Raw genomic sequence first — 22,541 nt, 5'->3', positions numbered from 1 at the left:
GGCCTTCATGATTAATATTATGTCAAATAGTGATATTAGAGAGCAGAGGACTGCTTCTAGATGAGGACTTTGAGAAGGCAATAAGTTGGCACAGTTTCAGGGATGCTTAGAAGTACCTACCCCGGCTTTCTCTCCAAAAGGTGTTCCCTTTGCCAAAATAAACAAAAATCACATCACTTGTCTTGTATACTTGTTCATTCCTTTGCACAAGCAACATTAGATGACTTTTCTCTGCCAGAAAACAACCCTGTAACCGGCTCTTTCTTCCTTTCTGTTTCTATTGTGTTGTAGGATCCAACGACTTCGACAAGCTTCAACTCTGAGTGCTGCAAAAACAGGACAAATGGCTAACAGCAAGTGGATGTAAATTTAGCTTTCTGAGCAGGTAGGAAATGAACACTTGGGGTTTGTTACATGGGTGTATATGTAGAGAATTCTATGTTGAAGATGGTGATGTTACAGAGGAGAAAACTTGTACTTGTGGAGGTAATTGCACTTGTCCATCACAGAAGCTTCAAAATGACACTTAGAAGTACCTGCCCTAGAAAAGGTATTTTCTCCCCTGAAAGTGACCCTGAAGTAAGCTCCATAGGTGATTTTGGCTGTCTAAAAAAGACTTGCAAGCTCCCACAGTAGAAAACGGCCTGTTGATCCACCCAGATAAGATTGCCCTTCATCATCCAGATGTTCTATAACTATATAAGGCGGCAGTGAAGATTGAAACTGGTTCTAAACTATCAGCTTAAGTAATGTTAACAACTACGTTTGTACCTTCAAAATCCTGTAGCTCTTTGAGTGGAAATTCCTGGATGCAACTTCAGTTTTTTGAGCATGTAGCAATTGGAGCGATGAAGGTTTGGCCTGTATAGTGAATTCTATGTTGAAGATGGCAAAAGTAGAAACTAGAGGACCATTCCAAGATAAGGACTTTGAGAGTGAAGAAAAAATTCTGCTTTAATCAGCACTGAGTCCAGTACAGCAATGTTTCAGAGATGCTCACCTGGAAAATGTGTTTCCTTCTCCAGAAAAGACCCTGATAAAGTTCTACATAGGTGGTTCTTGCAAAAAAATTACAGGTTTTGGTTGACCTTATCATGCCTGCAATCTCCCACAATGGAAAAACGTCCCATTGTTTCACCCAGATAAGGTTCCCTTTATCATCCCTGTGTCTTTATACTGTATAAGGATAATCTAAAATGATGTTAACCACTGAGTTTGTTCCTTTCCCTTTGATCATAAAACAACTAAAAATCCTGTAGCTGTTTGAGTGCAAATTACTTGATGTAACTTAAAGCTGCTGTCCGGAGTTTGAATCGCAGCGTCTCCCAAAACACTGGTGGCCAAAACAATGGAGGCCGTGGTCGGGGAGCGAGGCGAGCACCCCGACCACGGCATCTAAACGAAGCCGTCAGCCGGGCTATGGAGGCCGTGGTCGGGGAGCGACGTGAGCACCCCGAGCCAAAAAACGTCCTGCGGTCTCTTGGCCTGACAAGCCGTGGGATTGGTAACTTTTCTGGAAGTTGCTGAGCCCTGATGCTCTCTCCTCCACAAGCAAAACAAATGTGCGCGCGGTTGCGTAGTGCGTAGCTCGCCCACCTCTGCATGGGTTTGCTTGCTGTGCGCGTAACCGTTGATTGACAGTATGACAAAGCTGAAGCTCGAACTTGATTGGTCGGCAGCGACCGGCGCTTTTTGGAATAACATGGGGGTCTATGAGAGGAAGGCGGAGCTCAGGAATAAATTTTCATATCGCGTTATTCTAACTTTATATTATAATATCGAACTAGACTAACACATTTAAGCTTTGTTAAAAAATGATACATAAATTGAAAACAAATGGAAACTCCGGACAGCAGCTTTAAGTTCTCTGTAGGAATTAGAACGATGAAGGTGTGTTATATTGGCCTGTGTGGTGAATTCTATGTTGACGATGGCAAAGTTAGAAACTAGAGGACCACTCTTAGAAAAGAACTTTGAGAATGCAGAAAAGTCAGCTTCAATCAGCATCGAGTCCAGCACTACAGTGTTTCAGGAATGCTCAGAAGCACCTACCTGAAAATCGGTGTTTCCTCTTCCGAGAATGACCCTGAAAAAGTTCTACAGAAACAGTCCTGTAGTGAAACACCTCTTGATTCACCCAGTAAAGGTTTCTCTTGATCCTCCATGTACCTTATGTGTTTTTAAACTGTATAAGGAGGCAGAAAAGGCAGAGAGTGTGCTTCAGACCATGAGCTGAAGTGACGTTAGCCACTAAGTTTGGTCTATATGGTGAATTTTATGTTGAAGATGGCGATGTTGGAAAGCAGAAAAATCAACACTAATCAACATCGAGTCCAGTACAGTAGAGTTTTGGCATTCTTAGAAGTACCTATCCTGGTGTTTTCTTCTCCAAAAAACACCCTCATCAAGTTCTACAGAGGCAGTTCTTGCAAAAAAAATAACGGTTCTGGTCGAGCATTAAAAGCCTGCAAGCTCCTGAAGTGACGTTCAGCACTTCGGAAATCTGAACATCTGAGTGAAACCCTGAATGAATGAAGCGTTTGAGTTCTAAAGGAAGGAGCTTCTTCTTTCGTCCTTCTCACTGTGATTCTTGAGATGATCTCCTCCATCTCCTCCTGCCTCTGACAGGTGTAAAAGCACAAAGAGAGAGTCGTACGAGGAAAACCAGTAAGAAACATCTGTTAACAGACGAGCTTCTGATGGGAGCACTGTGTATTTCCATTCTCTCTCCCTCTCTTTTTTCTTGCCATCCATCCAGCATTCCAGCACAGCTTTGCCAGAGCTCAGTCGCTCGTTGTGATGGAAAAGGGAGGCATAATGGGAGAGGATCAAAGAGCTAAACGAGGGGCTAAAGATACTGAAGCAGATTAGCAGCGCTTCCCACAATGCCGACAGCTGCTCATAACCACGCTGGGCCTAAAGATATTGTTTCAGATTAGCGGCAGCAGCTACAATGCCCAGGCAGCTGCCGTCTGCTGCCCATAATACAATAGGAGAGGGAGGATCAGCGCACACACTGAAAAACATGTGTTATCATCACAAAGGGATTGTCAGCTTCAAACGCCTTACATCCCTCTGCCATCCCTCAGGATCAAACAGGCTGTTGGCTGGCAGTTATCACAGAACAGCTCTCTTCTAGTCTAGTCACATCTATTCTCCACTCTTCTTCCCTCGCTCTCCTCTTCTTCTTCTTCTTCTTCTTCTCGCCCCCTCTTTTTTTTCTTTTTCTTCTCAGCAAGGCCTAATCTCAATCACGGTTATCCTCCGAGCCATCGCCGCTCATAATACGCTCCTGACAAATAATCAAGACAATCCCTTTTGTCTGGAGTTTGCTTCTTGCCTCCCTCCCCGTTCGGAGAACTGATCAACGACACAGGATCTCATTCTCTTGACGTATCTCAAAGCGACTCATTGTCTGAGCATCTCCGACAACCTCAGAGGCGGCATCATAAAGAGCGAGAACGTCTGAAACAGATAGTGCGGCGCTTTGTTTTCCTTTTATTGTAACAGATGAACTCTCAAACTCAAATCGCCTCCAAACAGACCGGAGCTGAATGCTGATGTGAATGTGACACATTATGAGGCAACAATTACGAGAATTAGACGAGGATTGTTCTCGGAGAGAAAAAAAAATGACAGTAATTCGCTCACATAGGAGATCTCCTCTCCCCTCGCGCTGATTGTGTTTTTTTTTTTGGTTCCACAGTGATTTCCCAAGTCGAGCGTACACATAAAAATGAAGAAGGAGAAGCAATAGGACATTTTCACCTGACGCAAAGTGATAAATTCTTTAGCTGACTTGGCAGCTCGGTACACATGATCAGCTGAGGGATGGAAAGCAATTATTCGTCTTATATGACAGCTAATATTGTGCCTTTTTTTTACGGCCTTTTCGTATTTTTAACACAATTTTTCACAGCATTTTAACTCCGCACACATATTTTACATATATTACGAGCTTTGGGCCGCACAAAGAGGAGCATTTAGAGCAGCTGATGCAGTGCTAAATGAACATTAACCGTCACGTGCATCCATAGAAACGCACATTTCATCCACAGCATGTGCAGGCATCAACAATTTCTCCTGTTGTATCGGAGGAATCTTTTGCACCAGTGAAACTATTTTACACTTGAAATGCTTGCTAATTAAAAAGTTTGAGTTGCAATTTCTTTTATTTATTTATTTATTTTTAAATTTTTTCCCTTTTCGTTTCCAGCAGGCCGGCGTTTGATTTTGCCTGCCAAGAAAATAGTGATGAAGTGAATCACCTGAAAAAAGCAAGAGTGAAACCAGTTTATTTGAAAAAAATATATATATTTAATAAGAGAATCTGATACAAAGTGTGGTTTTAAGCGACCTTGTGTTCAAATTTGGTGCAATTTAAGATTTAAAAACAATTTCTACTTGACTGAAAGATTTCTTTTACAGTTTAATTCACGTTTGTATTGAGATTGCTGACATAAAATGATGATGCATTTTTAAAAAGTTTGTTTTTCAGTGTCAGAAAAATGCAAATCTGATTTATGCACCTGTTTTTTAAATTGAAGCTGATACTATGCTTCATCACAATGCAAGTTTTGGCTAAAATGTTCATTATTTTATTACATTTAATCAAATTCAATGCATTTCTTTGCAGCATAAGCACACGATTTGTGTAATTTACTGTATGGATGATGCTGGCGTTGGAAGCTGTGGCGTTGCTCATCTATTTGGAAGAGCTAGAAGGGAGGAAAGCCTCCGAGTGAGGCTCCGTTGGGTCTCGTCTCGGCTCTTGGTTTTCCCAGTTTGTCCAGTAGATGCCAGCAGTGAACCATTTAAAACGACCCTCCGCTTCTCTCCCCCTTCTAATTCGAGGGCGCTCTGCTTCGAACCGCTTTGGAGTTGGAGATGGTACAGATGGCTGGCCTAAACGCAACACTTATCCAGACATTTCACTGTTCGCAGAATGATATCAAAGTCAACTCAAAATGGAGGCTGTGCCATCAACTTGAAACAAATTCTAACACTTCCAACAAAATTGTATTGTGAGTAAAGTCGCCGCGGAATTTGGTCAGCGTTCAGCACAGATGTCCCCCCTGTGTGTGTTTGCGTTAAATAAAAACTAGTGCTTCACATCCTCTTAAAAAATATTCAGCTGTGGATTTTCAGGGATAAATGCTCACAATTATAATGTTTTAATCCAGATTGGATTCAGACACATTTATTTATTTCAGAGCGTGAGAGTTTAAATCGTGCTTTAAAAACTGAAGCGCCGCAACAACAACAAAATGCCCTAAATTATGGGAAATAAGGGGGGGAATAACTGAAATAGCAGCATCTGTGTTTTAGCCTGATGAAACCTTTATTAACATATATTTGCTTTCATGCATAAAAATAATACAATTCCAGTCGCAAATAAAATGCCTTCCCGTTTAGTTATTTATATATGCTTTGTTTTTTTTTAGTTTTTTGCCCTTTTGTCCTCATCTTGACACGCGTTGCAGTCAGATCAAATTTCCCACACGGGCTCTCAGACCTGCTGTCCTTTCACAGTGCAAACGTCACATCGCATTAATACGTGTGAATTAAAGAACGCAAATTTAGGATGCAAAAGGAGACTATTGAGGGATGAAAGTACACAAGGGGGTGAGAAGAAGCATCCTTCTAGTGTGGCATTACATTTGTTTAACTAGTTACCAAGGATACCTGTATTTATTTTCCATCCCCGAATGGCCCTTTTTCTCGCCGTCTTTTCTGCTTTTTTTTCATTTTTTATTTTACTCCGATCCATTAGTTTCCATTAGTTTCTCGTACAGTTTTTTAGGGGGGATTAAATAGCGGTGAAAACACTCGCTGTACCTGCTTCGCACAAAACATGTTTACAGCCGAGTAACATTCACTCTGAATGTGTGTTTTTGTGCGAGAGGTCAGCCATGTGTGCGTTAACAATAGGTCATTTCCAGAGGGCGGGGAATCGGAGACCCCAAGTGTGATTGGCTGTGGAAGAAGTTTATTTTGGAAGGCGCTGTATGGTGGATTTTTTTCTGCTCCTTCTTCCAATTAAATGTGGAATGCAGGACTATTGAAGGCCATTTGAAGTTTGTCTGCGTTAACCTCCGAGACAAACCTCCCCAAGCAGGTGAGACGCCGAAGCCTCGCTCGGTTCTTCGCTTCCATGTCGGTTTGATTCCATCTGACCCCAAGGAGGCTGCGAATTATTCCTCACTTTCCCTGCAAATGCGAGTCATAAAAGACTCCTGGCTCCTTGTTTGCTGTTTGTCAGAGGTGTCTTTTGTCTGGATGTGTTGAGAAAAAAAGCAGCTTCGCACAAAACGTGGATGCGGCCTGCTTTCAAAAGTCCCCCCTAGTTTGGACAGGAGACTATTCTAGTGGGCGTCGAAACAAGGAAAATAAAGATGTCACCGATTTGCAGGGAAACTTGTACAACCGAGCCGCAAAAACACAAATATTAGCACCCGGACTCGAATGTGAAGAGGAGGTGGAAATAAAAGAGAATTTAAACTTAATGAACATGCATTACTGGCATAGAAGTGCTTTCATCAGACTCCTTTTCAAACGTGTTTTCACATCCCCTCAGATGCAACATCACAGCACCAGCGAATCTGACAGAGAGGAGAGAAAGTCTTTATTTAGACTCAAATGGGTCTCATCTGAAATAATGAATATGTCCTTGAGAAAAACAAAGAGCCCCACAAAACAGGCTACTCTTCTACAGAGGCAACGGAGATGGCAGATAATTGTTTTCAAGTCTGGCGCTGCTCTGTAAATGAGTTTGTTCTGTTCTGCGGGCGGCTAACTGTGTCTTTTCCTTCCTTTCATTTCTCTCTCCTTTTCACATACACACACTTATTGATTTCCTTCTCTTTGCCTTTGTTTTCTTGTTATCTGGCCTCCATATTTACCCTCTCCTTGGCTCTCTCGACGCCCCCTTTCACTTTTTTTTTGCTCAATCTCTCTCTCTTCTCCCTTTCTCTTTTTCTTTCCTCTCGGTTTCTTTTGTCGCTCAGGCTTTTTACATCTTTGCTTTACTTGTTGTTCCCCTCTTCTTTGTTTTGTTTGCTCGCTAACAACAGAGGAATTCTCAGAGAACGGCTTACCTTGACTTCTGCTGTCTGGTCCTGCTGCATTTCTCTCCTCTTTAGCAGTTTGTTAGTGACAATGGAAGATTCCGACTAATGTTCAAGTTTTCTTCGTGCACAAGCAAAAGCAGCTGCTGCTGATGATTGTCTAGAATCAAACAGTAAACAAGAAAGATGCTTATAGGAGATAATGACGTCCTTTTAGAATGGGACACTGTAGAACCAGAGTGAAGCCCAAAAGGACATCAAACTGCTTTTCTACAAATTCTGTTTTTCATTCTCCTCTTTCTCTTGATTGTTTTAGACTTTTTTTTAAAGGTTTAGATAATTAAGATATGTATTTCGCCATAAGCAATGTCGGACTGCATCTTAACCACCGATGTTTTCATGCTGCAATAATTTCATCACCTTTTTGTTCTAATATTAAGAGTCAAAAGATAAACATTAGCCCAGTCTGACAGCAGATGCAACATGCTGTTACCCAAGAAATGTGCAAAAAGACAGTTTAAAACTTATAAATTATCACCCAGCTCAGTTCTAACAGATCTCTGGTGGAATGTAGCCAGCACATATACTCTAAAATTGTACTTAGCTGCACATTTCTCATACTTTTACCTGGGTTTCAATGTTCTGCAGCTTTAAACTTCAACTCATCAGAGGTGAATATCGTGCTATTTGTTCAATTACATTTGTCTCACAGCTGTAGTTTCTCTTCAGATGACAGTTTTGCACCCCCTTTCTGTCCAGAGAAAATCCCAAATTTGGTGAGTTTTTGAGGAAAATTCTCCTGCTTCTTAACCTAAATATACTGTTACTGTTATAAGCTTCTTGGATTAGCGGGAAAATGCAAAGCTGAGCTTGTGAAAAGTAGATTTTGTTGAGAGATGCATGAGAAACATCTCATGGAATATGATGCATTACTGCAGATTACACCATAAAATAATAGAAATCAGTCCAATCTTTATCATGTACAGCAATAAAAACACAGTGAACCCAATAATTCCACAGTTGTATTAATGCAAAACATCATATATATATAAGAAAACACTGACAGGGACCATTTTCTTTAACTTTCTGCTCAAGACTTTAGATATCTAAAATGTGAACTTAAGTGATTTTGCTCACATACTTGTATGCGGAACTTTTAATTGCAGTGGAGTATTGATGCTTTTATCGAGATAAAGGATCCAAAAATCCCATCCAGGACCTGAAAAGTCACATTCCTACTTACATTGGAGCTAAATTCTGAAAAAATAATGACAAAAAATGTAGATAACTGTAGTTGTTTTAGGTTTATATGCAGAATTGCAAGTTTTAGATCTAAAAATATCTTCAATCAGCAGCCACTTATATGTAGCAGACTCTCTTAAACTCAGCCTGGATGGCAAAATATACAAATATGTCTGCAAATGCATGCTAAGTTAAAAGTAAATTGTGCAAGAGGACACAAAATGAAGCCAAAGATGCTGAAAAAGGTTTAAATTCGCATGTTTAAAATAGAATATTTGGCTATGTTGCTGCTGTTATGTCTCAATAATACAGATTAAAGTATAAAAAGGAACAAAAAGCTGTCAATAAATTGGTTGATTGAGTACCTAAATGCATATTTAAGGAGGAAAAAGCTCAAAAGCTGCTGTAGCTTTGCCATATTTCCACCATATTTCCAAGAATCTGAAGTCGCCTTCAAAGTTAGGAGTAGAATAGAGGAATTACTGCACTTCCTTCCTTCTCTGCATCCTTCCCTCCTTCCCTTCTCGTCCTCTTGGGTTTTCTATTCCCAGGGTTCCACTCTGGGGAGTCCGCCGTCCCCTGAGAACCCCACGAAAGCCCTCTCTGACTGGGTAATAATGGCTTTCCAACAGCGCCTATTTAGACTGCAAGTTTCCATTAAATCTCACCATGTCATTACAGTTCATATTCTTAATTATGCAGCAAATGTCCCCAAGGGAATATCATGGAGGCCACTACTCCACAATCTGTCCATATGGCACTTAATTAAAAGTTTTCTTAAGAATAAATTGTATTCAATTCAATTAAAACTGTAATGTCATACCAAAATAATGGGCATAGCCTCCTACAACGTGCAGCTCAGAACACACACACAAAAAAAAATCTTTTCTCTGTTTTTTTTTTTTTTTTTTTTGCAATGTTTGCAATGGGAAAAAAAGTGCATATCTCCCTTCCAAAAAAGCCCCCTAGTAGAAAATATGCAAAAAGCAAATATCACCAAAGCCTCCTACATGCCACCGAGCCCCAGGCAACAAGCGCGCTCGAAACACTCGAGCTATTTCTAGATTCCACTCTTGGAATTCACACCATGACAAATGAACCATTGGAGTTTGGAATTCCTATTTATCTGCCGCGCACAGAGGCACTTGATTTGGGTGTGAAGAATAAAGGAATTATGCGGACAAAAAAACAGACGACTTAAAGGATAAATGATAAAAAATAAATAAATAGATTGCGAGCCAGAGCCGTTTGTTCCCATCTTGATTTGAGGGCGTTTTTAGGTGGGCGTGTCCTTAATTCAAAATAAGCGGCATCTTGATATCAAACACCCTTCGGTGCCACGGACGCCAAGAAAAGACCCTCTTTTCCTTTTTTGTTGTTGTTGGTATTTTCGCTTCACCTTCCACTCGGAGCATTGATTAGTAGATCAGAAAGCAGCGAAAGAAGAAAAAAAAAGTCCATTTGGTAAAGTCGGCTGCTGTTCCCGGCGCCCCATCTGCTGGGTGTGAGATGCTGACTTCATCTGTTGACGGCAGTGGCTAAGGGAACCAGGGATGAGTTGATTTCCCTCTTTCACTGGTTGAGCAGTGAAGGGCCCTAAAGCGTAAACAAAGTGTTTTTCTTGTTCTAAACACAGAGTCTTGGCATCGGGTCTGGCTTGGACTTGGCATTGCGACATGGGATTGTGTGTGCGAATGCGCCGCTCGCTGCAACCTGAAAGACCCATTCCGGTCGGTCGGTCGGTCGGTCGGTCGCTGGCCTCGATGGCAAACCGAAGCCGCCTACAGGTGACCGGTTTCAAAAAAAATAAATAAAGAAAAAGAAACACCTACCAGTCGGCAACCACGCCCACATCCCTCAAATGCATCCTGAGTAATCTGCGCTGAAAGCTTCCTCTGAATGAAAACGACTGCGAGGTTGAGGGTCAGATCGTCTTGTTCCAGTCATTATGTCTATTTTTCATCTGCTGCCTACACACACAAAGACTCACAGGGAAGAACACTGAAATCAATCACATCAATCCGCACATAAAAAAGAGAGACAAACATGCCTTTTCTATCATCTTTCGACCATTCAGCCCTCGTATTAGAGCTAGGAGAGGCTATTACAGGCGGCGCTTAGGTGGCAGATGATAGATTGTCAGAGTTATGTGGCCTCGACCTGCCCTCTCCCCTCTGGAAATGAGGGTTTTTCTTAAAACCTGGGCAAAGCATTTATTTCAAATGGCCGCAAACATTTCAACCGCTAGAGGTATAATTGATTTAACTTGCTGGCCGGCGTGCACGAAAGGAAAAGCAGAAGGAGGCCGAGAGAATGTCAGAGAAGGAAGCACAAATGAATTCATCCTCTTACCCTCCCCGTGCGCGGAGGTATATGATAACTCACAATGTGGGCTCGAGTGAAAACATTTGCTGTCAGCAGCCAGTTTCGCTGCACTAAGCCAGTCTAACAGATGTGCACTCACCCAAAGACTTGTGCAGCTGCTGCGCTCGCTGCTGCTGCTGCTGCAAGTATATTTGCGGTTCAGGAGGGTTTTACAGGCACAAGAGTACGTGCGCCTTCGTAACTTTTCAAAAAGCGCCATAAATAAAGTGGGGAAAAAAAGCTTGCTCCTCTCTCGTTAGATTTGATGTTGATTGCATTACCATATGAACACATTCTTGGCCATTGTCCTGCTCCCCGAGGCCGAATCAGGCTCAGTTTTTGGGCCGTGCTGGGCTGGACTCCAGAACTGCTCGGCCCTGGGAGAGGCGTTCAGGGCACCGGGGGGCATCCTGCGGCCCAGTTTAGCCTCTTGTTCTGGTTCAGGGCACCTGGGCGGCTGCCCTAACCGCCCCCTCAGGGTCCGGACAGAGTCGGGCTCCACCGCCGGCTGTTTGTTCAACCAGCACCCTGAAAGGTAAACACACTTCTAATGATGCTTGTGGCTCTGTTATTTTCCCAGAAATCTCTCTTTCTTTTATATTATTGCATTTCAAATTCGATGGTGAGACGATCGGATTTGATAGATGTCAACCTTGGTTAGATGAAGATGTGTTTAGCTGGATGAGAACTTAAATACAGCAGAATTTAAGTGTTGTTTAAAAGTTTGAACCTAATTGGCCCAATTCAAAATATGAACTATTTCGAGCTTCAAGCAGTTTCCTGGTGTTTCTTTGCATTTCTTTGCTTCTGTCACAGTTTAACTCACTTTTAGGGCTAAAAAACATGACAAAATTGAAAAGAATTAAGTAACTGTCACATTTTACCTCACTGTACGCTCATTTTTCACTGCAGTATAAAGTCCTGCACCTCTATGGAAACAGATCAAACATGACTAGAAGCAGAAAGAACTCATAAATGTCTCCTGAACACTCAAAATGCCATTAATCATGAAAAAAAACAAGTAAGTCATCTTTCTTTGGTTGCTTATCTTGAAAAAAATTAAATAAAAAATAACCTGGAATCAACATGTACAACATTGTTCCAAGTGCCCACAGCTGTTACAAATACTGGAAAATTGACTCCATATGCTATAGATATTTAACTGTTTACGTTTTTAATTCCTTTCCATATTTGTCTCTTTGCTCTGTGTAAACACAGCCTGCAGTTCAGTCCAGTTTTTGCCAAATGTTCCTGGAATTTTTCTTACAATAGCATTGGTAGCACCTTAGACACAAATGACTTCCCAGTTGCAAGGAAGACTGCAGAATTTTTTGTTTTTTACAGAATCTGATTATGGCAGAGGGTTTCTTTTTGGCAGATTTTCAAGTGAGACATGTCGAACATAATTCTGATGAAATTTTAAGCTTAGATTTGGTTAATTTTCCCAACGAAACCGAAAGTTGTATGTGATACAGTCAAACCAAAGTTGAAAAATGATTTTTTTAATGTTTTTTTGCTCTGATAAGTGGTCTGTTTTGGTAATTAATTTGACAAAAAAGAGACATGTAGAATAATGTGATTTTTTTCAAAATATAACATTATTAAGCTTAGAATTTGAAATTTTTCATGACAAAAGTTGCACGATACATCCCATACAGAATTGAAATTCTGACAATTCTTCATGTTTGTACAGTTTCTTGCTCTGATAAAAGGAGTATTTTGACATTTAAAAAAAGAGACGTGGAATAATGTGACTTAGATGAATTATCACAATTTTATGCTTAGATCTGGTAGTTTTCTAACATATTGGAACGTCCCTGCGCTGATCAGTTCAAGGGCAATCAAAAATCTGTAAATCCATCAATTATCTCTGTTTTTACAGTTTCTAGCTCTGATAAATTGTGTAATTTTGGTGTTTTTTTAAAGCAGTTTTGGGGGTTCGTATGGTTAATACTAATTTATGTGCTTTTCTTAAAGCAAAAACACAGAACCGCTGTTGATTTTAGTCCTTAACGATGAGAATTTTCTGTTTTTCCTTATTTTATATGTTAGTAGCCTGGACTTCTGTTGGTTGTGACTATATGCCCCACAAAACAAGACATCTGAAGTTGGCATTTTACATTTTTTATAAACCGAATGATTGACTTGTCAGCAAAATAATCGTTCGATTACCAAACACATTTTCTTCTGCTCTCATATCTCCATGCAAAGACTTTGCCCTGTTGGCAAACTTAACCGCAAAATAATGAGAAACACAGACAGCGACACCGTCCATCTGTTGCTGTTAGATCATTCACTCGGCTGCTATTGATCGTGATATTACCTCAAAAGTGTGGCACAAAAAAAAGAAAAAATTGCAACTTATCTCAGTCTGGTAGCTTCGAGGAGCAGCTTGTTTAACTGTTTGGTGGGAAGCATTCGACTGAATTACCACCAAGTGGATGGATTTCTTGCATAAAATATGACTAACAATCAACTTAGCAAATAACTAATCATTCAGTGGGATTTTGCGCTGATTTAACTGGTTTTACTCAAACTTTATAAGAAAAATGTGTGTAATCGTGACGTTTTCTTCTTTTTTTGAATCCACATTATAACAAAGTGGGTAACTCTCATCAGCTGACCACTAAATAGTCAATCGTTTCGTGGGATTTTTTTCCCCTAATTTAATTAGTTTTCTCCAAACTTTATCAGGAAAATGTGTAAAAATATGATGTTTTAGGGCTTTTTTGAATCTGCATTGTAACAAGGCAGGGAAATCTCATCAACTGGCCACTAAATGATCAATCATTTAGTGGGATTTTTCACAGATTTTATTCGTTTTACCCAAACTTTTGAAAGCAAATGGGTTTAACTGTGATGGGTTTTTTTGTTTCATTTGTTTTTTTTAATCCACATTAGAATGAAACTGATATATCTTGATCATTTAGTGGGACTTGCACTGATTGCACTGTTTGGCCCAAATTGTTTAAGCAAAATGTGTAAATATATGTTGTCTTTCGGCTTTTATAGCCCAAATTATAACAAAGCAGGAAAATCTCATCCACAGACCACTGAAGAGTAGATTTGTTGGGATTTGCACTGATTTAACTAGTTTTACAGAAAAATTTGTAGAATTGTGAGGTTTTTGCACTTTTTTTTTTGAGTCTACATCGTAATTCACCACTAACCAATCAATCATTTAGCGAGAATTTTCACTGATTTAACTGATTTTACACAAGCTTTATAAGGAATGTGTATAATTGTGATGCTTCTCGCTATTTTTAGTCCACATTATAACAAAGCAACTAAATCTCATCCACTGACCACTAAGTAATCAATCATTTTGCACTGATTTAACCGGCTTTACTCAAACTTTTGAAAACAAATATGCATAATTGTGACGTCCACGTTAGAACAAGGCAAGAAAACCACCATCAACTGGCCAGACTGTGTCCGTAGGAACTGTACAACTGTGGAACTATGGGAGGACACTGTTGCACCGAATGCACAGAAAAACCGCCACACACACACACACACACACACACACACACACACACACACACACACACACACACACACACACACACAACACAACACACACGAGTGCCATCATGCATGTGTGCGTGCATATGCATGACTGACACGCACACACACTCGCACGCTCTCTTTTTTTTCTTCTCTGTCTCACTGGCAGCCTTCGTCTCCCATCTGCTCTCCAGGGGGGCGGCATGAGAGCTAGTTGTCATTGTGGAACATCTCCCTGCAGACACACAACACAACACAACGCACGGCCCCCCAAAAAACTCACCGACACACACTCACTCACACACACACACACACACACACACACAGACACACATACGTTCATGCGACTCCAGTCCAGATACATTCTTCTCTGCTAATTGACTGTCATAGCGGCGGGTGGAGATTAACTTCAGCTCAATCCCTGCAAGATAAAGGATAAAGGGGCCAAACTGGGCCGGGGTGAGGGTGTGGCGCTGGGAGGCTAATGCCAGCACATCTTCCTATTTGTTATTGATATTTACAGCCTGTCGCGTCCTGCCGCCCCTCCTCTGCTCGTCACCCTGCCAGGATTAGTGTTAATGGCGGGCTTATGGAGGAAGCGAGCCCCTGTCAAACACCACGTCCCCTCTTCGCCATCTCCCAGATTAGCTTTGTGACGGGCTCTTCTCTGCAAGACACAAGCCTCCAAGTGGTTGGAAAAAAGGAGGGAACTTTGTCTAAACTTCTCTTAAACTAGAGGGGGGGAGAGGAGCTGGTGGAAGTGTTTTTGTGTGTGTGATGAGATGATTCGTATTAGCTTTAAAAAGTGTGGGTTTTTTTTGTAATGATTGACTGCTGGGGCTTAAAACAAATCATGGCGCTGTTTCTTTTTTTTTTTTTTTACTTTTTAGACGGTGACAATCCTCTGGGTTTAACCCTGAGAACTCCAAAACCAGCCAGCGGGTGTGTGAGGTATTTTATCTTTAAAAAACATTACAAAAATATTAAAATGACACCATTTATCAGAGCAGGAAACTGTAAAAACAGAATTAGCTGTTAGAGTTTCAACTTTTGCTTGAATGTTTCGTGTGTGTTTTAGTTTCGTCGGGAAAATGAACCAAATCTAAACTTGAAATCACAAAATTGTACTGATATCGCTTTATTCTACATGTGTCATTTAAAAAAAAAATCACCCAAAAACAAACAGTTTGCTCTAAACAGAATGTGTAAAAAACAAAAAATTCTGCAGTCTTTCATGCAACCTTGAAGCCATTAGTGACTCAGCTGTGACCAACAATCACATGAGGAAAATTCAACAACTTTTGGGGCAAACCTGACTAAACTGGCGAATATTCGGATACCAAAATTAATATCCGAATATTCGGGATATTCGGGTCCAACACTACTCCAAGCAGAGCTCCTCAGGTCAATTTAATGTTACGCTAGCTGCAAAAATTTAGAAAATGTTGCTCCTATGTAAAGTATTTTTACTCTGTATTATGTGACAGTCAGATCACTGAACTCCCCCACTGCATTTCTTTTCAATGCTCCTGAAGTATCACATTAAATAAATATCAACTTTTCTGCCCTTTAACTGAACACTGAACCTGGAAAATGTTGCCTCTTGATCCTAGTCTAATCTTTAATTACTCTGCCAAAGAACGGCAGAATTATGTGACGATCGTTGTACGTTTGTCCGTCTGTCTGTCTGTCTATCTGTTAGCAACGTTACTCAAAAGTGGAATGACGGATTTGAATGAAATTTTTTATGGAAGGTCAGAAATGACCTTCCCTGGTCATTTCTGATCATCAAAAATTAATAAACAAATGATGCACTTAAAAAAAATTCTGCATTTCTGACTATTCCATACGGGAGAATGAACAGCCTCTAAGTGCTTTTCTTGTTGGAATAATGTCATGGTCGGATGCTATCGCTTTAGTTCTTAACTGTAATCTGTTTTACTTAATCTATTTTCATCTCTGGTCTTTATTCAATTTCATTTTATTGATTGTTGTTTACATATTTTAAACATTGTGTTGTTTTATTGTCATTGTCAGTGTCTCTAATCTGGCATTGTTATACACTCTAAAAGCAGCCAACAAGTTTGAGAGGCATTTTATCTTAAAATATAATTTTAAAAATATATATTAAAATGACACCATTTACCAGAGCAAGAAACTGTAAGAATAGAGTTAGTAGTCAGAGTTTCGACTCGGCTTGAATGTTTTGTGTGTTTTTGGTTTTGTCAGGAAAATGAACCAAATCTAAGTTTGAAATCACAATATCTCACTGAAATCATTTTATTGTACATGTCTAATTTTAAAAAAATCTCCAAAAACAAACTGTTTACTCTAAACAGAATCTGTAAAAAACAAAAAAATTCTGCTGTCTTTGATGCAACCTCAAAGCAATTAGTGACTCAGCTGTGACCAACAGTCATGGAGCAACAATTCAGTACCATTTTTGGCTGAATTGGACTAAACTGCGGATAGGAAACAAGCGTGGAAACAAATTCAGAACTTTTTTGTAGGTTGTTTGCTTGTATAAAAGCGCTTCAAAAATTTAGCTGCTACAATTTATTCTGGAAATGTTGACTTGGATTCAGTGGTGTCGCTATTTTGTGGCCTCACAGGCTTTGAAACCAAAGTTGGTTCCATAGTTGGTGTGTATTTGCATGCATGTTGTCACTAGTAAGGAACTGTGCAGAAGTTTTTGGCCCTGAAAGTAAAGTGAGAATCAATATTTACAGATTTACTCGCACATAGTTTTTCAAGGTGGGCAGGTTGATCCAGGCCTCCTGCAGAACTTCATTCACTTGTGTGTCTTCATATAATCTCAGTGTGACTCATAAGGTTCAGATCAGGACTCTGTTGAGGCCACGCCATCTGCTGCAGGACTGACACTGGTTTTTATGACTCCGGCTGTATGTTTAAAGATTGTGACTGATGAGACGCCTCGCTGGTGATACTGACTGATGAATGCAAATCTTAAGTGACTAAAGTTTTTCACAGTACAGTACAACAATATGTAATGTAGAGATGACACTGAAGAAAAAAACTTGAGCATAGCTTTCAATTTGTAAGCCGGTCTTGTGTAGGGACTGCTAAAAAGAACAAAGTTTAAGCAGCATGACATTTTTGTTATTTAATATTACTATAGGTCTGTTGATATAAACGCCTATGCCCTTCATATCCTCTGGACATGTACACTGAAAAAATATATATATATTTGAGAAAAAACGGTGGACTATTTCAAAATGTAAAATGCTAAAAATAATGGCCAATATTTGTAAAATTATTTTACTTATAATCAGTATTGTTCACTTCACCTGTCATGGTCATAATGTTATTCCTGTTTGGTGTAAACGAATATTTAATTCTGTGATTTTACTAGTTGTCTATAGTTTACCGAAACACGGAAAATCGGTTAAACTGGTAAACTGTTTAAAAATGCTCACTTTGCAAGAAGGCATTTCTTTAGAGGAGTAAAAACAGAAAGAGAAAATTACACATTTCAGGTACCAAACTTCAGATATTTGTCCTGCCTCTCCTGCATCCATCCATCCTCCTTCCATCCTCTCCTCTTTCCATCTTCTCCTGCCTCAGTCCTCTCCTCCATCCATTCTCTGCCCCCTCTATCCTCCATCCTTTTCCCTCTATCCTCCATTCATCCACCCTCCATCAACCTTCTCTCCTTCCCTCTTTGCTCTGCCTCTCCTCCCTTCATCCTTCCTCTCTCCATCAATGTTCCCTCTATCCTTCCCTCTTTGCTCTGCCTCTCCTCCATCTTTCCTACCTATATTGTCTATCCTCCCTCCATCCACCCTTTCTTCTGTCCTCCTTTCCTTCCGTCCACCATCCATCTATCCTCCTTCTATCCAGTCCTCACTCGATCTTCCTTTCATCCTCTTTCTGTCATCCTCTCCATCATCCCTCCATCCTCCCCTCTTTTCCCCGCATCTCTTCCCTCCAACCTCCCTCCCTTCATTCTGCATCCTCCCTCTATCGTCCTCCATCCATCCTTCTTCTCCCCTTCCTCCCTCCACTAAACCCTCCCTCTACCCTCCCCTCTTCTCCCTGCCTCTCCTCCATCCTTCCTCTCTTCATTCTCTATCCTCCCTCTATCCTCTCCTCTCCTCTCCTCCATCCATCCTCCCTCCTCTCCTTCATCTATCCTCCCTCTGTCCATCCTCTGTCTTCCCTCCCTCCTTCCATCCGTCCTCCCTCCATCCTGGCTGTGCGGATGACAGCCGTGCTCTCGTGGCATCTGTCTGCTGCTCCCCAGCTTGTCTGTGTGTGATCAGCTCCTCTCCAGCTCCTTCCTCCACACTTTATCTCCTTCGTCTTAGTGCTCCCTTTTTTTCACAGACCGCCGCTCCAGCCGCCTCGCTGCCAACTCACTGTCGCTGTTAACTCACATACCATCTTATGTATTGCCAAAGCAGATTGTGTTTGGAGGGCAAGCAATTAAGGGGGAGGCAAGCGCAAAACTGTAATGTAATTTTGGCTGCGATATTTACGGGGGAGAAAGGAAAGGGAAGGGGGGAGGGAAGGCGGCGGCAACGATGGCGGTTGGAGGGGGGGGGGGGACAAAAAAGCACCGAGGAGGGCTTAAGCGGGTCGGACATCGCGGAGTCAACACCGTCGAGAATAATGATTTTGAGCTGCGATTTAGTGGGACGAAATCTGGCACTTCCCTAATTACGAGAGGCCAAATGTCAAGCCTGCTCGCTGTCAGCTTGGTGGCGGGCGGTGCTGCTTTCTCTCCTTCTATCGCTCCCTCTGTTTTCTCTTTCTCTCTCTCTCACGCTCTCCCTTTTTCTGCAAGTTTCTGCACGTTTTATGAATCTCATTAAAAGTCATTAAAAAGTGTGGTGAGATTTTCACAGCCTCCGCTCCGTGGCCCTGTAGTCCTGCTTTCTATCTGTCACAGATCTGAGAGAAGGAGAAAAAAAAATCGAGTTAGAGAAGGTAAACAAGAAAAGAAAAGGGAAGAAGGGCAAGGTTTCTAAAGTGGATTAGGTGGTAGGCTTTCAATGAAAAACTATTCTGCATTTACAGCTCCCATTTTGGCGGATGCTCCGATACAACGAGGGGTCGAAGTCAAGGTCTGCCTCGGCGTCGCTGAGTGGGAGAAACTTCAGATCCCGCTTACAAGCCGATACAAAGACCTGTTTTTTCCCTCGATTCAGGGGCAGGTTCGGTCGGGTCAAAGGGGGCCCGACCCTCCAGAGGAAGTTTCGGCTTTGGAAAAAAAAGAAAAAGAAAACAGAGAATGAGCCTCTTGCCGCCATTCAGGATGAAACACGTGGATGGAGGGGTGGGAAGGTGACGATGAGGAAGACGTGCAGCGATGAAAGTGTGAAGGAGAGGAGGATGAAGGCACTAAAAGCAGTTAGTCTGACATATAGCATTCCAGTCGCCACGCTTACGGTCGTGCTCCCAATTACGCCGGTTCAATAGACGGGCTGAAATCGTGTATGTTTGTTGCACTCCTGCTGCAGTGTCTCCTTCAGAAACACACTTTCACACCTACACAGGATGGGGAGAGAGAAAAAAAGAAGCCTCCTGCCTCCGTGCAAACACACAAAGGCGCACATTGTTGTGTAGCTAATTGAAGGTGTGCGGAAGGTAAGAGTAGTGGTGCAGAATGCCCCAGTGGTGGCGGTCCGGGGTTTGTGTGCACGAGGGAGATAGCGCGGCATTGTGTTGCATCGTGGCGCCTCAGGCACCGGTGGGGGTCTCCAGGGACTTGGCGGAGGGAAGGAGGCAGCGTGGGCGGTGCACCGGCAGAGGTATGAAATGATTTGGAGAGGTGGCGCTGATGGTGAGATGTCAGTCGGAGGGGCAGGTGGGGGTTTGTCGAACAATGAGAAGCGAAAGTTGAGTGAGTTTTTGCACTTTTGGTAGTTTTAGTGGGAACAGCATCAGCACAGGTGGGAATAAAGGCGCTTACCCGTGTTTAAGCTCTCTTTTCAATGTGAAAGTGAAGATTTAGAACTGAATTTCACAAGTGCATGACAAGCTTCTTTTCATGTCAAACTGTTTTTGTGTATTCCTGCAGATGTTCTAGTTTGTGCACATGTATTTACATATATTTATGTCACAGTGTGTGAATAATAGGAAGCTCAAGCATTGGCAAAACTGAAAAAAAATCTATTTTGGAGGTAAAAATCTCAAGAAAACCACACTAATGCTACTGAAAATGCACGTTACTAAATCTACTGAAGCTTGCTGACCAATATGTGATGTATTTCATTTAATTTTTAAGTTTTTATTCATGATATTTAATATTTCTGTGCTTAACAATCTCTACACAAGCTCAAAAAAAGAAGAAGAAGAAAAAGAAAGTGGCACCAGCAAATTAATCTGGCATGTCTTTGCAAATATGGTTCAAGAAGTTTGTTGGTGTGATAACTAATTGCAGAATTAGATCAACCACTAACTTACCAGCCAGCCTTCTAATCAGTCAATGCAGCACTCTGAGCTTCTCTCTATTTTCTTTTTAATTGGTGTCGCTGTGAATTTTTGGCATTTTAAATAGATTAGAGCTGCCACCGACGATCAATTAATCTATCAGCTAGTTTACAGATGAGTTAATTAACCAAAATGATGAATTTTCCTCTAATTTAGCAAAAGGGCTATTAAAGTTCATTTTATTTTGACAAACTGTATGTCATTGTGTAATATAGCACAGAACAACATATAAACGAAGGTTTATGTAGAAAATGCAAACCTGAAGTATTAAACTGACAACTGGACACACCAGAGTCTCAGAGGTGTGAATGTTTGACCTTTTTTCTCCCAACTTTATGCAACTGACATGAGACTGTTGGAAAATAGGCAAAGAAGTAATAAAACCTGTAGAAAGCGATAAAACAATAATTAAATGGGGATCTTTTTCTTAATAGGAATTGAAAAAAATGGGCCATTTAATCGGAGGTATAGCATCACCAGAACAGGATTTCCCAGAGTTCTTTGTCATTGAACGTCAGGTTGAGCCACTTTCTTCTTACGGTTGAATCACACTTCAGTCACAAGCTGAAAACTATCAAAAGAAGGAAATAAGAAGGGAGGAGTTGGGATTTATCAAGTCCACCTTCTAACCTGAATACGTTCTTTCTGCCCTAACTCCTTAAATTTCACCATTTAGAAGTAGGCCTGTACTACTGTAGCCTGGTTTCCAGTCTGAAACTACACTTGAGATGTTTTTTTTACAGTCTTTATTTCCCAAGACAGTAAATGTATACCGACCTACAACTGAGAGATTTAGTTTAGATCTGCAATCAGCTGTTGTTGGGAGATTCAGAGATATTACAGCCTTCACCAGCACCCAGTAAATTCAGTCTATAATGACATAAATTTTAGCTACTGGCTAATTCAGGTGGCAGAAAAAAAAAGAGAACACTGATGGAAACAGATGGCTTGAGAATGATGTCAAGATCAACTTGAACTGCAAGAAATTACTGCAGATACTGAACACGAGCACGAAGCAGTGGCAAAATAGAGGCACAAATGGCAGCTGCTAGAAAAAAACAAAAGCAAGAAAAAGAAGAGGAACGGACTTAATGTCTACAACTGAGGTGAGATGGTGAGTGATAGTGTATTTAAAATAACAAGGCAACAACAAAAGGACTGCAGATGTGAAAAGACACTAATTAAAAGTAATTCTTTGTGCGTGTGTGTTTTTGTCTCTCGGGTTTCAGCCCACCAGCTGACTCGCATTCAGGTTTAGGAGGAACTCAAGAGCAATCAGAAAGACAGTGGAAGAAATGGTATTTAATGTTTCTTATCATTGTTTCTTCCTGCTGCTATGTTTGACCACAAAAATACTTGAGCAACCCCCAGAACAGAAACAGTGACGGAAGAGTTTAACTCAAAGCTTGAAGCAAATCTTTAAAGCAGATGCAATCTATTTTTGTTTTTTCATATTAGCAGTGGATTATATGACTATTGTAAGCAGTGGATGGGGTCTATTGTACAGACAGAATAAGGATTGTTCTGGTCATTCCATCTCAAACAAGAACAATTTCTGACTGACTATCTCTGTGCCTTAATATTGTAGCACAAAATATAGATATTTATAAACATACTTTAACCTCCTAAGACCTTGCATCCACATTTTTAACTTAATATATCCAATAATTTCTGATTTAATTTTTATTTTTGCTCAGTATTGGAAGAAATGAAGAAATATTGAAACTCCAGGACTCTGTTATATATATATATATATATATATATATATATATATATATATATATATATGTGTGTGTGTGTGTGTGTGTGTGTGTATGTATTTTTTGGAATACAAATTGTCAAACTTGTCAACATTTTTTTTACCAAGTACTTCATATTAAAAGTATTTTATATGTTTAGCTTTGT

The 22,541-nt window shown here is 40.8% G+C and overlaps 1 long non-coding RNA gene across 1 annotated transcript in view; it reads left to right on the top strand.

Moving 5' to 3' along the window:
- Positions 1 to 289: 289 nt before the first annotated feature.
- The window catches only part of LOC127536705 (uncharacterized), a 33,834-nt gene continuing 11,582 nt past the window's right edge, over positions 290 to 22,541 (top strand). The window contains exon 1 of the long non-coding RNA XR_007945827.1: positions 290 to 385. This is a non-coding gene — a long non-coding RNA (uncharacterized LOC127536705). The remainder of the gene's footprint in view (positions 386 to 22,541) is intronic.

This window comes from Acanthochromis polyacanthus, chromosome 1 (assembly GCF_021347895.1).
Source record: "Acanthochromis polyacanthus isolate Apoly-LR-REF ecotype Palm Island chromosome 1, KAUST_Apoly_ChrSc, whole genome shotgun sequence".
Classification (NCBI taxonomy): domain Eukaryota; kingdom Metazoa; phylum Chordata; class Actinopteri; family Pomacentridae; genus Acanthochromis; species Acanthochromis polyacanthus.
Note: the sequence above shows the minus strand (reverse complement) of the source record. Positions and strands in the feature narration are given on the sequence as shown.